The sequence below is a fragment of the Diadema antillarum genome, unplaced genomic scaffold, assembly GCF_040938485.1.
Source record: "Diadema antillarum isolate AM-2024a unplaced genomic scaffold, OU_Dant_1.0 scf00000073, whole genome shotgun sequence".
In the NCBI taxonomy this organism is placed as follows: Eukaryota; Metazoa; Echinodermata; class Echinoidea; order Diadematoida; family Diadematidae; genus Diadema; species Diadema antillarum.
In genome coordinates, this window is record NW_027270962.1 from 429,878 (window position 1) to 442,786 (window position 12,909).

General features: G+C 36.0%; 1 protein-coding gene across 1 annotated transcript in view; it reads left to right on the top strand.

Moving 5' to 3' along the window:
- The window catches only part of LOC139717232 (uncharacterized), a 53,108-nt gene that overhangs the window by 19,216 nt on the left and 20,983 nt on the right, over positions 1-12,909 (top strand). The window lies entirely within an intron of this gene.

Consider the following 12,909-nt stretch of genomic DNA (forward strand, 5'->3'; position numbering starts at 1 on the left):
TTCATTTTCGGAATAACAAACCTATGGACATTTGGAGTAACGAATCTTTGGGAGAGCGAACGTATCAAAGTGCAACCTTAAACATTATTCTAAATAATTACTTTATCTAACATGTGTTTTCAAATTTAACACAAAAACACAAACAGCTTGACAATCTATCTGTCTCTTAAACGTACAATGAAAAAAAAAACTATCTGGGACAGAATTACAAATCAACATTGCTTCTCATTGATGAGTATACAAAACACCATGTCATGATAAGCGGAGGATTTGCGTGTTTTCATCAGACAATCATTGTATACTGCATTATCTTTGTTCACTTGTAACGACATTTCGATGAATTAAAAAGAAATTAAGAAACAAAAAAAAACATCTCCAAGGGAATTCGGTATAACGGGAGTGCACTGGCAATTCTTTTCTCTGTGTGTTGGAGCTCGATCCTTTCTCTGTTTCTTCTCATTTTCATTCAACTGCTTCCACGTCCTTTTGAAACTTTTCCGTTTCTTCTTCAACACATGCCCATTACAGACTTCTTCCGTCATTTCATCCCTCTTGTTTCAATGTATCCTGAATGTGACTGCGTAGCACTTTTCGGATTTCTTTTGTTTTGTTTTGTTTTTTGTGTTTGGTCGCAGCATGTTCAGTCTAATTTAGGAATGAGAGGAAAATCGTCGTGAAGAGAAAAATAAGAATGTATTAAGGCATTAAATATCATGACAATTACAGCGAACGTCCGTGATGGAGACCAAAGCTGGATGTGTTCTATTTGAGATGGCAGCTACCATACTCAAAAGATAAACACTTGGAGCATCTGTCACTAAAAAGTGCCACTGTTCCTCTTTCTCCTACTATGTAATCTCTGGACTTATTCTACCAACGAAGATCCGTGACCAACACATTTACGTTTTGTTATTACAGGTAAATTGAGTGCTGAACGTTATTCACTTTTGGGTATGAACCACTCAGTGATTTGGTAATATTTTCAAGTAACATTCACTTAATATACAGTGATACATTTGTAATTATCAAAAATGTCCTTTCTCGGACCGAACGTCCTTGAGCGAAACTTTCAGAACCTGTAATAGTGCAAATTGTCTCCAAAACCTCATAGAACAAAATTTAAATGCACATAAATTAGAGATTACGCAAAATTCAATTTTTCTATAACTTGGTTTTCAGTGTTAAGCTGTTTTTGTATAATTGTGACCGTGCACCTCAAAACGAACATAAAGTCGCACACACTGATTTTGCGTGAGGACTTAAAATAAATGAAATGGGTCAACCTAGCCGAACTTGACTTTTTCATATTTTCTGAAAGAGCGGGTCTTCTTTCACATTATACAAAAATTTGGTATCATAAAACGGGAAGGAAAGTGTGTTTTTTAGCAGTTTATCTCGAACATTTTTGGTAGAATAGTGTGATTAGGTGTGTCTTTAGAATCCTTTTTTCATTTCTGAAAAACCTTGTCCACACTCTTCACTTTCAACTCTAATAACTTTTGAAAGGATAGTGCTACTGCTTTGAAAGTTGGCATTAATTATGGACAGAATGTGTTAATGAGGCATGCTTAATTTCAGTTTAATCTGATAATCTCTTCATTGCTGTTACTCTGGTGGTTTACTTCCTGTTTTTTGTCCCATTCATCGCACAGCTAGCACGGTTTGGTAAAGATTAAGCGCTTGAATAGACACTGTGCTTCAGAGTCTCTTTTCTCAGTTCACACTTTTCCTGGGTTTGTGCTTTCTTTCCCATATTTAGATAGGTTAGGAGAGTCCATTTGATTTGAGTTATACATCATTTCAAAGCATAAAGTCTGCTCTTTCAGAATGTGGTCTTAACTAAAAATTCATGTCTGGCGACTTTTTGTTTGGTTTGAGGTGCAGGGTCACAATTAGAGTGAAAACAAGCGTAAAATTTTGAATGAATTTTCAACTGTTTGTTCATCATGATCACATACCGCCTTAAAAAAATCTGAAACTACTGCTCTAAACTCATTGTTTACTATGTAAAACTTTATTTGTCGCTATTGGAGCCAAAAGTTTTAAAGAATACAGGACACTTTCGGGACAAGTTATCCCTATCGGTGGGAATGCATACGTCACTGACGTTCGCTGGGATTGTCACGGACGTTCGTTCTACTACTAGGGTCATGTTCCAAGACGGGTAACTAATCGGCAGAGAGTACCTAGCCTTCCTGACTCTTTCAAAAATTTGAAAAGGTATTGCCAATGCAAATTATAAGAATTTTGACATCCTTACAACATATATATTGTTCAGAGGGGGATAAGGAGGTGAATTTTCAGAGAAACTATCAATTATTTGCTTGGTTTTCGGTGAATTGCATGGTCAAAAAACTGCGGATGAGCCTCAATCCGCTCCAAACATGACATGCAGCTCCTCGGCTAAAAGGCAAAGGTAAAATGTACCTTCGCCATCAAAGCAAGATGGTGTCCAACTCGATAACGTTTTAATCATCACGGACGTTCTTTTTTTCTCGGAGGTTCGTCTAAAAATGTAATTTCCGTTCTCATTTGACAAGAGATGGACAAAAAATCAAAACAAACATATCGCAGGTGTTTTCACGAACCGGCACAGCCGGCCCCGGAGCCGTGAAAGTAACTTTCGAGATAATCGCGTTTGAAGTTTTTGCCTTTGCAAAATCCATGATTGCGGCTATATTTCACGTTCAGTTACCTAAATATCACACTGCACGACAGATTAGGAGTTGTTTGTGTGTTTCATGTTCTTGGTTCATCACGAAAAACAAAGTTTCGTTGAAATATCGGGCAAAGTCCGTCGTGCCGGTTCGTGAAAACACAAAAAGACGTAAACAACGCTTCCAATATTTTCACGAACCGGCACCGTCCGCCTTCTTCGCGCATGGTGCGGATTTCATTTTTCACGAAGTGACACCATCGGCGCGCACGCGCTGCGCGTTAGGTTATCTTCATCATTTCTCGTAGCCGCGCGCGCACATAATCGAGCGCGCGCATTAGCGATGATCCTTTGTATACTAGTGATATGAATTGGGTATCAACATTTTGTTTGATACTTTTTTTTTCTTTCCCCTTCTAAATCTCTCATCCATTCGCAGAAAAGCATTATTATTGAGTTGTTCTTCATATATTACACATTGATCATTGCTCTCAGCTCATTGCATCGGTCTTTATGCACATTATTTCGGATCATAATTTTCAAGATTCACTCTCTTCCTCGGAGCATTACTGTATCTCGTGCTATAACCACGAAGCATGTTGTTTTCGAATATGAAATGTAATCAATTTGCTCTATTGCTTTGTGAATGTGTCGTTCTTGTAAAGAAAATAATTCTGCGCTGGAGATATCACTCACTTTTCCACCCTTTCTTTCGTTTTCTTTCTCTCTCTCTCTCCCTCTCACACACACGCAAACACACACATACACACAAACACACAATTTCGCTCTCTATTTATTTCCTGCACGTGACACCCTACAAAACTTTTTAAATTACATAAAAACTAACTGAGCTTTATTTTGGTATCTTTTCTCATTCACAGATTTATTACTACGCGTGTACACGAGTTTTAATTATGGCTTTTCAATAAACTACACGTGGATCATACCACTCATATAATACAAATTCCAACGTGAATGAAGTTAAGGTACAGTACATTACCTTTCATATATTTTTTTCAGATGTAACGAAGGTTTCTGTTATGTTCTGACATTTATACCAAGCTCTGTATGTATCACCCACCTTGATGATATCTATATTTCATGGCATTCAGGGTAATACAATATGTGACCCGCTACAACAAAATGATCCTAAAGTCGGGCGAGGTCAATTATTTGAAAATTGCATGATATAATCCCCTAATCTTTCTGCTTTAAATTGATATATAACACATTTTATAAAAATAATCGGCTGCGGAGATATCGATGTTTAAAAGAGAGCATGTCGAGACGTCTGGAAAATCACTGTTTCGAGAAAAGCGCCCTAAAAGTCTTCCTTTCGACGCAATCGCAATCAAGGGACACGCAAGTCAGTTTTCACCTCTGGACAATAGAAGGTAAGCCCTAGCAACCCCCGAAAAGTTCATTCAAGCACATCAGCGTCGGCGGTCTCCTCACCAACCAATCAGTGACCAGGATGTGAGAAGCGGCTGATCATAGCGCACCCTGCCCGCACGCACCAGTCGACTGGGCAGTGTGCAAGTTTCACGCTTCGGTTAGCAGCAAGCAGCAAACTGACCAATGATATCACTCTGGTCGTTGTTAGGGGCGGAACCTATCTGTGGCGCTCAATCCAAATTTTCGAACCAGTTTCTGCTTCGTTGAAACGCCAAAAAAACATGGCTCAGAAAAATGCTATTTTTTGGTCTTTCCTTTGATCATTTTACTTCAAAATTTCGACAGATGATAGAAGATATGTTAGACTCCAATAGTATATCGACATCAGAAAATCGTAAGTTTTGACAAATTTTAATGCTCTGACTCCAAACACGATTTTCACGGCTTCGACCGTGCGCGACTTTAGGACCTTTTTGTTGTAGCGGGTCACATATTTCCTTTTTTTTTTTTTGCAGATTCAAAAATGTTAGATGTATGAGACTAGACTGAATTTTGCCTTTAAAGCTCAAAAATCTTACAAAATAGTAATCAAAATGTTCCACCTCCTTCCATATCCAATCACCTAACTTCAACCTGGTCAAATGCTGTTTACCAAACATTAACTTTATAATCAATCTAGAATTTGATGATATGAATACAAACTACAAGTACATAATTACAAAGACACTAGCTAATTGTGTATGGATAACCTTCTTCATATTAAAGGCAATACAATCTTGTAGACAGTGACTGAACTAATTGCTGTTAAAATTGCTGTGACAGTTCACAAAGTGTATTATAAATCTTCTGCAAACAGTCTTGATCTTCCCTAATTTTGTAAAAAGTTTGTAAGCACTCATATTATGCACAGTATGTGCCTGAAATTCAATTTATTACCATTCCATGTTATTTTGCAAGATATAAAAATCCTCATGTTTCCCTTTCTTTTCTCTCACTGCTAGAGTATACCATATACAAAGTTTCTTATCTAAGCTCAGTAAGAAGTGGCTATCAGATCTGCATTTACTCATTATTGTTTCAAAAATAAAATCCACAACAATATACAATATAAAAAGACATAGATAATGATGTCTAGGCCATAATGTCTGATTTGGACACAGACTGCAATAATATGGCTGTGTACTGCAGTACATATATCATCCAAGAAAACATTGTCTGTCAAAGTTTATTAGTCATTTTTGAGTTGCAGAGAGAGAGAGAGAGCAAGCAGAGGAAATGTAAGAATCCAATTGCTTATATCCCTCTTGCAGTCTACTAATACCTTTCTAACTTGCACAACTGGACTTGACTTGGTCCTGACTTTAGTTTACGTCTGCTGTGGGTGTCACAGGTGCTGGGGCAGGCATAATTCAAAAATACTGAAAATTGTTCATGGGTTTGGCCTAATGGTGGCTGGGCTAAAGGAGACAAAATGAATAGTTTGATGGGAGAGCTGGTTCATAAACAAAGTAAAAGAAGAGACATCTATATGGTATTTAACATTGGTATGGTTTTGTTGTGAAAAGCACTGTTTAAAGTCAGAGAGGGAAAGCATAATACAGTGGAAATTGAGGATGGCATCATTGTGACAAAGCTTTATGGAGAGACCCATGGATTGATGGTTATCAAGAGTAATGTCAGTAAATAAGGTGACAGTGAGAGATACAGTATGTAGGATTAATCTCCCTTAATGTCTCCTTGATTTTTTCACATAGAATATTTGGAAAATTTGAGACTTTACTGATAAATGCACAGCAGTACATTCAGTTCATGGTTTCTTAATGTGACATGTTGATCTTGTCATTAATTACTTTGTGGATTGTCAGTCAAAAAGATACAGAGATTACAAGCTATTCCAAACTCTGCTGCAAGAGTAGTGTCCAAACTAAAAAAAAAAAAAAAAAAAAAAAACATGAACAAAAATTTCACCGGTTCTAAGAAGCTTGCACTACCTTCCAGTCAAAATTCATATACAGACCAAAATGTTGATATTAACTTATGAATCCACACTATTTGAAGGAACTACTTTAAATAGGAAACACACCAGAGAGAAACCTTCGTTCCAAAGGAAGTAACTTATTTGTTATTCTGAATAAAAAAGCAATGGCACACATTCGCTTGTAATGTCTCTACCATATGTGACCGTGCACCTCAAAACGAAGATAAAGTCGCATACACTGATTTTGCGTGAGGACTGAAATTAAGTGAAATGGGTCAACCTAGCAGAACTTGACTTTTTCATATTTTCTGAAAGAGCGGGTCTTCTTTTACATTATGCTAAAATTTGGTATCATAAAACGGGCAGGAAGGTGTGTTTTTTTAGCAGTTTGTCTCGAACATTTTTGGTAGAATAGTGTGATTACGTGTGTCTTTAGAATCCCCTTTTCATTTCTGAAAAACCTTGTCCACACTCTTCACTTTCAACTCTAATAACTTTGGAAAGAATAGTGCTACTGCTTTGAAAGTTGGCGTTAATTATGGACAGAATGTGTTAATGAGGCATGCTAAATTTCAGTTTAATCTGATAATCCCTTCATTGTTGTTACTCTGGTGGTTTACTTCCTTTTTTTTGTCCCTCTCATCGCACAGCCAGCACGGTTTGGTAAAGATTAAGCGCTTGAATAGACACTGTACTTCAGAGCCTCCTTTCTCAGTTCACACTTTTCCTGAGTTTGGGCTTTCTTTCAAATATTTAGATAGGTTAGGAGAGTCCATTTGTTTTGAGTTATACATCATTTTAAAGCTTTAAGTCTGCTTTTTCAGAATATGGTCTTAACTAAAAATTCATGTCTGGCGACTTTTTGTTTGTTTTGAGGTGCAGTGTCACATATATGGAATACTCTTACCCAGAAATTGAAATTAATTGCAAATGTTGACAAATCTAAGTCTGCCTTGCGAACACCTGTCATTACAGTCTAAACGTGAAACAAGGTATCATTGTAATTGAAATTGTATGTTTTTGTTCGATCATTTCTATCCTTGAGCACAAAAGGCATAATACAGAACGTTCCCATATGCTATATAAGCACTGTTGATTATTATAATTATTACCATTTTTATTGTTATGATGATGATGATTATTATCATTATTATTGTTATCATTATCATTATTAAAAATGATGTCCTACTTCATGACACCACTATCCCCCCCCCATTTCTGCACACATACATACCCAAAGTCATTAGATAGAAAATCAAAAAGAACATCGAAATAATCTTCTGCCAGAACCTGCCTGTCCATTCATAAAGCACACACTCTTGTGAAAAGTTTGCTGCTGCTGCTGCTGTGTGGAGCAACTCTGTGATTGTGGTGAAATATTGCTCTGATTCTCCTTCCATAATGATCCCATGGCTTGGATTTTAGTGCAGATGTTCAGCTCAGCCACCCTAGTCATTTGTAGCTGTTTCGGGTTTCTCTTGGCTTTCTCCAGTAGACAGTTGTTATCTGCTTCTCTCCCTATGCAAAGAGGAACAATTGTTTTTCACAGACAATGTTACTTCTCCATTGCAGAGGGGAATGATGACATTTGATACAACAGTCATAACATACTTCTTAATTAATTTTCCACATTTTTAAAACTACACCGATTTCCCTAAGAAAATAATTATATGATAATGTTCCTTTCATATCAACACTGTTTTAATGTTTTACTCAAAAGTGCTAATGCATTTTTTTTTTAATCATAAAGTTTAAATCAATGGGATAATGTGCAAAACAAGACTGTACTAGGATTACACATAATTGTCCATTGACACTGGATTTTCTTAGTACACTTAATTGTCTATGACAAAATAAAATATATATATTACATTAAAAGGTGTTGCATGGATTGCTGTTTATATCTTGCTCACCTTTAGCATGGTGCACAATGTAACCTTTGAGTGCAGTAAGAAGAGGATACTAAGCCAGACGAAATGGTGAAAGAACACATTGATGATTACAATCAGGAGCAGAACTAAAGTAAAGAATAAAGAAAGCAGGACATCACAAGTGAAAATCAGTGATATACAGGTGTGTAGTCAATTCCATGTAAGTAATGTCTCAGACATTTGACTTCTGAGTGTACAAAGAAAAGGACACATTGATATGAGTAAAACTATAAATGTATATTGAGACGGTTCATTTTCATCGTCTCTGCCAAGAATTTGTCATACAGTATGTGCCATTACAGTATGTGCCATTGACTTTTGCAAAGTTGATGGTATCTCATATCAGTACAGAGTGTAGAACTGTTCTTCCTCATCTCCCTTGCCCCCCCTTGAAAAAAATAGAAACACAACAATAATCAAACTAACAATCACAAAACTACAGTTACAACAGTCCTGAAAGATACATGACACTGAAGAAATGCATACTGCTACCATATCAAAATCAGACTGAGGGAGAGCATTGCCTTTATACCAAAATGCAACATGACTACAGGTAATTAGATGTCAAAATGTTGGATTCCATGTTATGTCAGTGCTTCACATTCATAAAACTACAAATACAGTTGTAATTAAAGAAAAAGTAAGACAAAACAATTATTTCAGTATATGGCAAATCATATTAGTAATATTATTATTACTAGTAGTGTGCCTGCACTGTCTATTACACACTGGTTTGTCTAAATCCTTGACAGATAGCAATGTAGCTTACAGTTCTTGTTCAAGCTTGAGATGATAGGAGAAATCTACAGGAATGTGGTATGGAGTACAATACTGTAAAGTAGCCCATCATCGAAGGACAGCACTCATTTCATTCCAGTCTGCAAGTTGTTGGGTTGTCCACACAAATGCCTCAATATCTGTTTGTAATGGAAGATGAATGAAAGATGTAAGTCACATGAAACTCCAACACTACCAATTCTGTAAGATCATAAAATTGATGCACAGATTTGCAAAACATCACACTGCCCCTCCCCCCTCCCTTTCAGGTCTATATTCTACGGCTTACCAGAATCTGAAGTTTATGAACATCATTCTGATTTAATTTTACAATTTGCCCAGCTCCGAATCCCCAGCCTCCATCCCCCCCAAAAAACCCTCTGTGTTTCAAAGAACCATAGATGGTAGAAAATCAAAACAAACAAAACGAACAATCGCAAACTAAGGCAAAGGTACTTGCCACGTATAGGCCAATTACGTCTACATTGAGGCTTTTAGGCTCATAATATAGCATGATAGAACAATTTATGAATTCAGGTGCTGAGCATAAACGTTGCACATCTTTGATGAAGGCTACCTGGTCCGAATGAATGATATCAGGTAAAACCTTCTTTAACCTCATCACTAACACCTTCGAACATATCTTGTAATCAACGTTTAATAAAGTAATCGGACGGTAATTCTCAATAAATAATTTATCTTTACCTTTCTTAGCTATCAACGTTATCATTCCTTGTCGTTGCGACGAACATAATTTACCAGACATAAAACTGGAATTCATAATTCCTACGAAAAAAGCCCCAAGTTTATCCCAAAATTTGATATAAAATTCTACCGTCAGACCATCATTTCCGGGGGATTTATTTTTAGCCATCATTTTCAGAGCCGCAGTAAATTCTCTCAAAGTCAGATCTGCATCACATATATCTCGTTCTGCTGATGACAGTGATGGACTATCATCAGACTTTAAAAAGGGACAGTCTGTGAAAGTATTCCTTTCGGGCTCCTTATACAACTCAGAATAATAATATCTAATATATTTACTGATAGCATCACTATCATCCAAAAAATCTTCTCCTTTCTTCAACACGTTAATACATGTATACATCTTATTCACCTTTTCCAAATTGAGAAAATAAATACTAGTTTTTTTTTTTCCATATTCAACCCAATTTGCTCTAGACCTCACTATAATACCATGTGTAATGTGATCCAAATGCGCCTCGTAATCACATTTAACTTTTTCATATTCTTGAAGAAATTGATAGATATTGATAGATATTGAAGAAATTGATAGATATTGAAGAAATTGATAGATAGCTATATAGGTGAAGCGGTTCGCACCGTTTCAGAGACACTCTTTTATTCTAGAATGAAAAAATATTCGTGGTTTTATTGTTAGCCTTGATTTTAAAAAAGCTTTTGATTCCCTCAATCATCAATATTTATTTGAAGTGTTAAAATTCTTTAAATTTGGAGAACGATTTTGTAGATTTGTGTTTTATAATGATATAGAAAGTTGTGTTTTGAATAATAATAGGTCAACTGGGTATTTTAGGATTGGGTGGGGCGTCCGCCAAGGTGATCCTTTGTCACCTTATATGTTCATTTTAGCCATAGAGACACTTGCACTTCATATTAGGTCTAGCCCAGAAATTATGGGAATAAAGCTAAGTGTACCGGAGAAAATAAAACTTTCTATGTATGCTGATGATATCACAGTTTTTTAACAAATGATCAATGTTTTCCTAATCTTGCAAAGATTTTAGATGATTTTGTTATCTGTTCGTCTTTATCAATTAATTATGATAAGACAAAAGTGATGCGAATCGCTCCATCGGTGTTTACTACTGCACCTAAGACGGACGTGCAACAATTTAGGAATGTTGAATTTGTATCTGTTCTCACTGTTTTAGGAATAGATATTTCGTATTCTTTTCACGACCGGAAGGCACAATTACAAAGAATTTTGATGAATATTAAATCACAACTGCATAGGTGGAGATTTACAGATTTATCCCGCTACGGGAAAATTCAGATTGTTAAGACTTATGCTTTATCTCAGTTGCTATATATCGCAAGTATAGTTTCAGTGCCAAATTCTTTTATACATGACGTGAATAAAGTTATTTATGAATTTAATTGGAGAGGCCCAGATAGAATAAGGCACGATATTTTAGTAAAAGATTATGAGGAGGGAGGTTTGAAAATGTGCTGTTTAAAGTCAATGATGCAAGCTCAAACAATAAAATGGGTGCAGAGGTTATTTGGGTCATGTTCAAAAGAATGAAAATCCATTTGTTTGAATTTGTTAGCATCTGTAGGAGGAGAATTTTTGTTCTTCTGCAACGTTGATGTTTCAAAGTTAAAGATTAATGTTTCACTGTGGTTTTTAGAGGTATTAGAAACGTGGTCCCTCCTTAAGAACAGAGAATCAAGCATACCCAATCAAATAATCTGGAATAATAAATACATTTTGTTTTATGTTTATGTTTATGTTTAATAAACATATAGTAGAGAAAGGCTTTTTGAAGGTAACTGATATGTTAGATGAGTACGGCCGACCTCTGCGTTGGAAGGATTGTAAGGGTAAAGGTTTACAGTTTACTCAGTATTTCACTCTTCTTGATTGTTTCAAGAAGATGCCAAGTGAATGGAAGCTTTTTTTTCTTCGTCAAAACTATCACCCCTTTATTAAACCCCTGAGTATTATTCCTTTAATCTGGGTTCAGGGTAGATGGTTGGAATTACATAACGTAACAACAAAGCATTTATATAATATATATTTGCATTTGAATAACCCTGGAAAATCTAGTGTGTTTGATCGTTTTGACGTTATGTATGACATTGGATTTGAAGATGTTCAATCTCTTTTCAAATTACCTGCCAGTTTGACAATTGATACAAAATTAAGAATAACGCAATATAAGATACTGAATAATTTGATCCCCGTTAATTCGTGGCTTGTTCGAATAGGGAAAAAAGATGACTCAAGATGTTCCTTTTGTAAAAGTGAACCGGAGACAAAAGAACATTTGTTTTTTTGATTGTCGGAAGGTGTCAGTATTCTGGGAATCAATGTTTAAAGAGGAAAAAAGTAAAATTGATTCCTTGCAATTGTTTTCATGTCAAAAGGTGTTATATGGTGTTATACATCCGAGGAACGATTTTATTTTTTCATACAATTTCATATATTATTAGGTAAACAATTTATTTTAAGTTGTAAGTATCAAAGTTTATGTCCTCAAAGGCAACATTTTGTGCAATATGTAAAAAAATATAGTTTGATTGAAGAGGAAATAGCTAAAAGCCTAAAATTTTTTAAAAAGCAAAAATAAATTTGATTTGCATGGGGCAAAGTGGAGGAAAATAGAACAAATTATATCTTTATAGAAAGTCAAATGCCCTTCCCACTTTCTTCTTCCTTTCCCTTGCTCTGATGGTCTTTTCTTCCTCACCGCGGTTTATACTCCTTTTTCTAATTCCTTCCCTCCCTCCCCCCCCCTCTCTCTCTCTCTCTTGGCATGGCATTCACTGTAGTTTATGTTTATGAAACAATTATTCTGTCCTGCATCATCACCTCAAAGATTGCAGCGTCGAATCCCCCCCCCCCCCCCCCCCCGCCGGGAGAAGGGACAGGGGACTTCGCATCTTCAGCCCAGGGCTGGGTGTATAATTATGTTATCGGAGAAAGGAAGTTACGGAGAGTGCATAAATGAGCCAGGTGAATAGTACCTTTGATTTGGTTTTTCTTGTTTTTTGTTTTCGTTTTTTTTTAAGATTGTAGTGTGTGTTCTTGCGCCTTTGGTTTGTTTTGTCTGGTCTTTGGTAATATTTAGTGTTTCCATTGAAGGCTATTTTTTTTTCTTTTTCTTTTTTTCCCCTCGTTGTCTGTGTATACGATTCTAGAATTATTGGTGTTAACGTGTGTTAGAGACTATAGTCCAAAAAAGGATCAGACGCCTGGTAGTTTTACTATCATTGTATGCTGTCAAACTTTTGTTTTGTGATGTCAAAAATGTTTTTGTCACATGACCTGTGAAAAAGCACGATGTTTTTCGATCTGATCAATAAAATCCAGAAATACAAACAAAATAAACGTTGCACAACAGTTTTTTGGTTTATTTTGCTTGTTGTCTATCCAAATAAAATTTGCTGGTACGGTATTCACG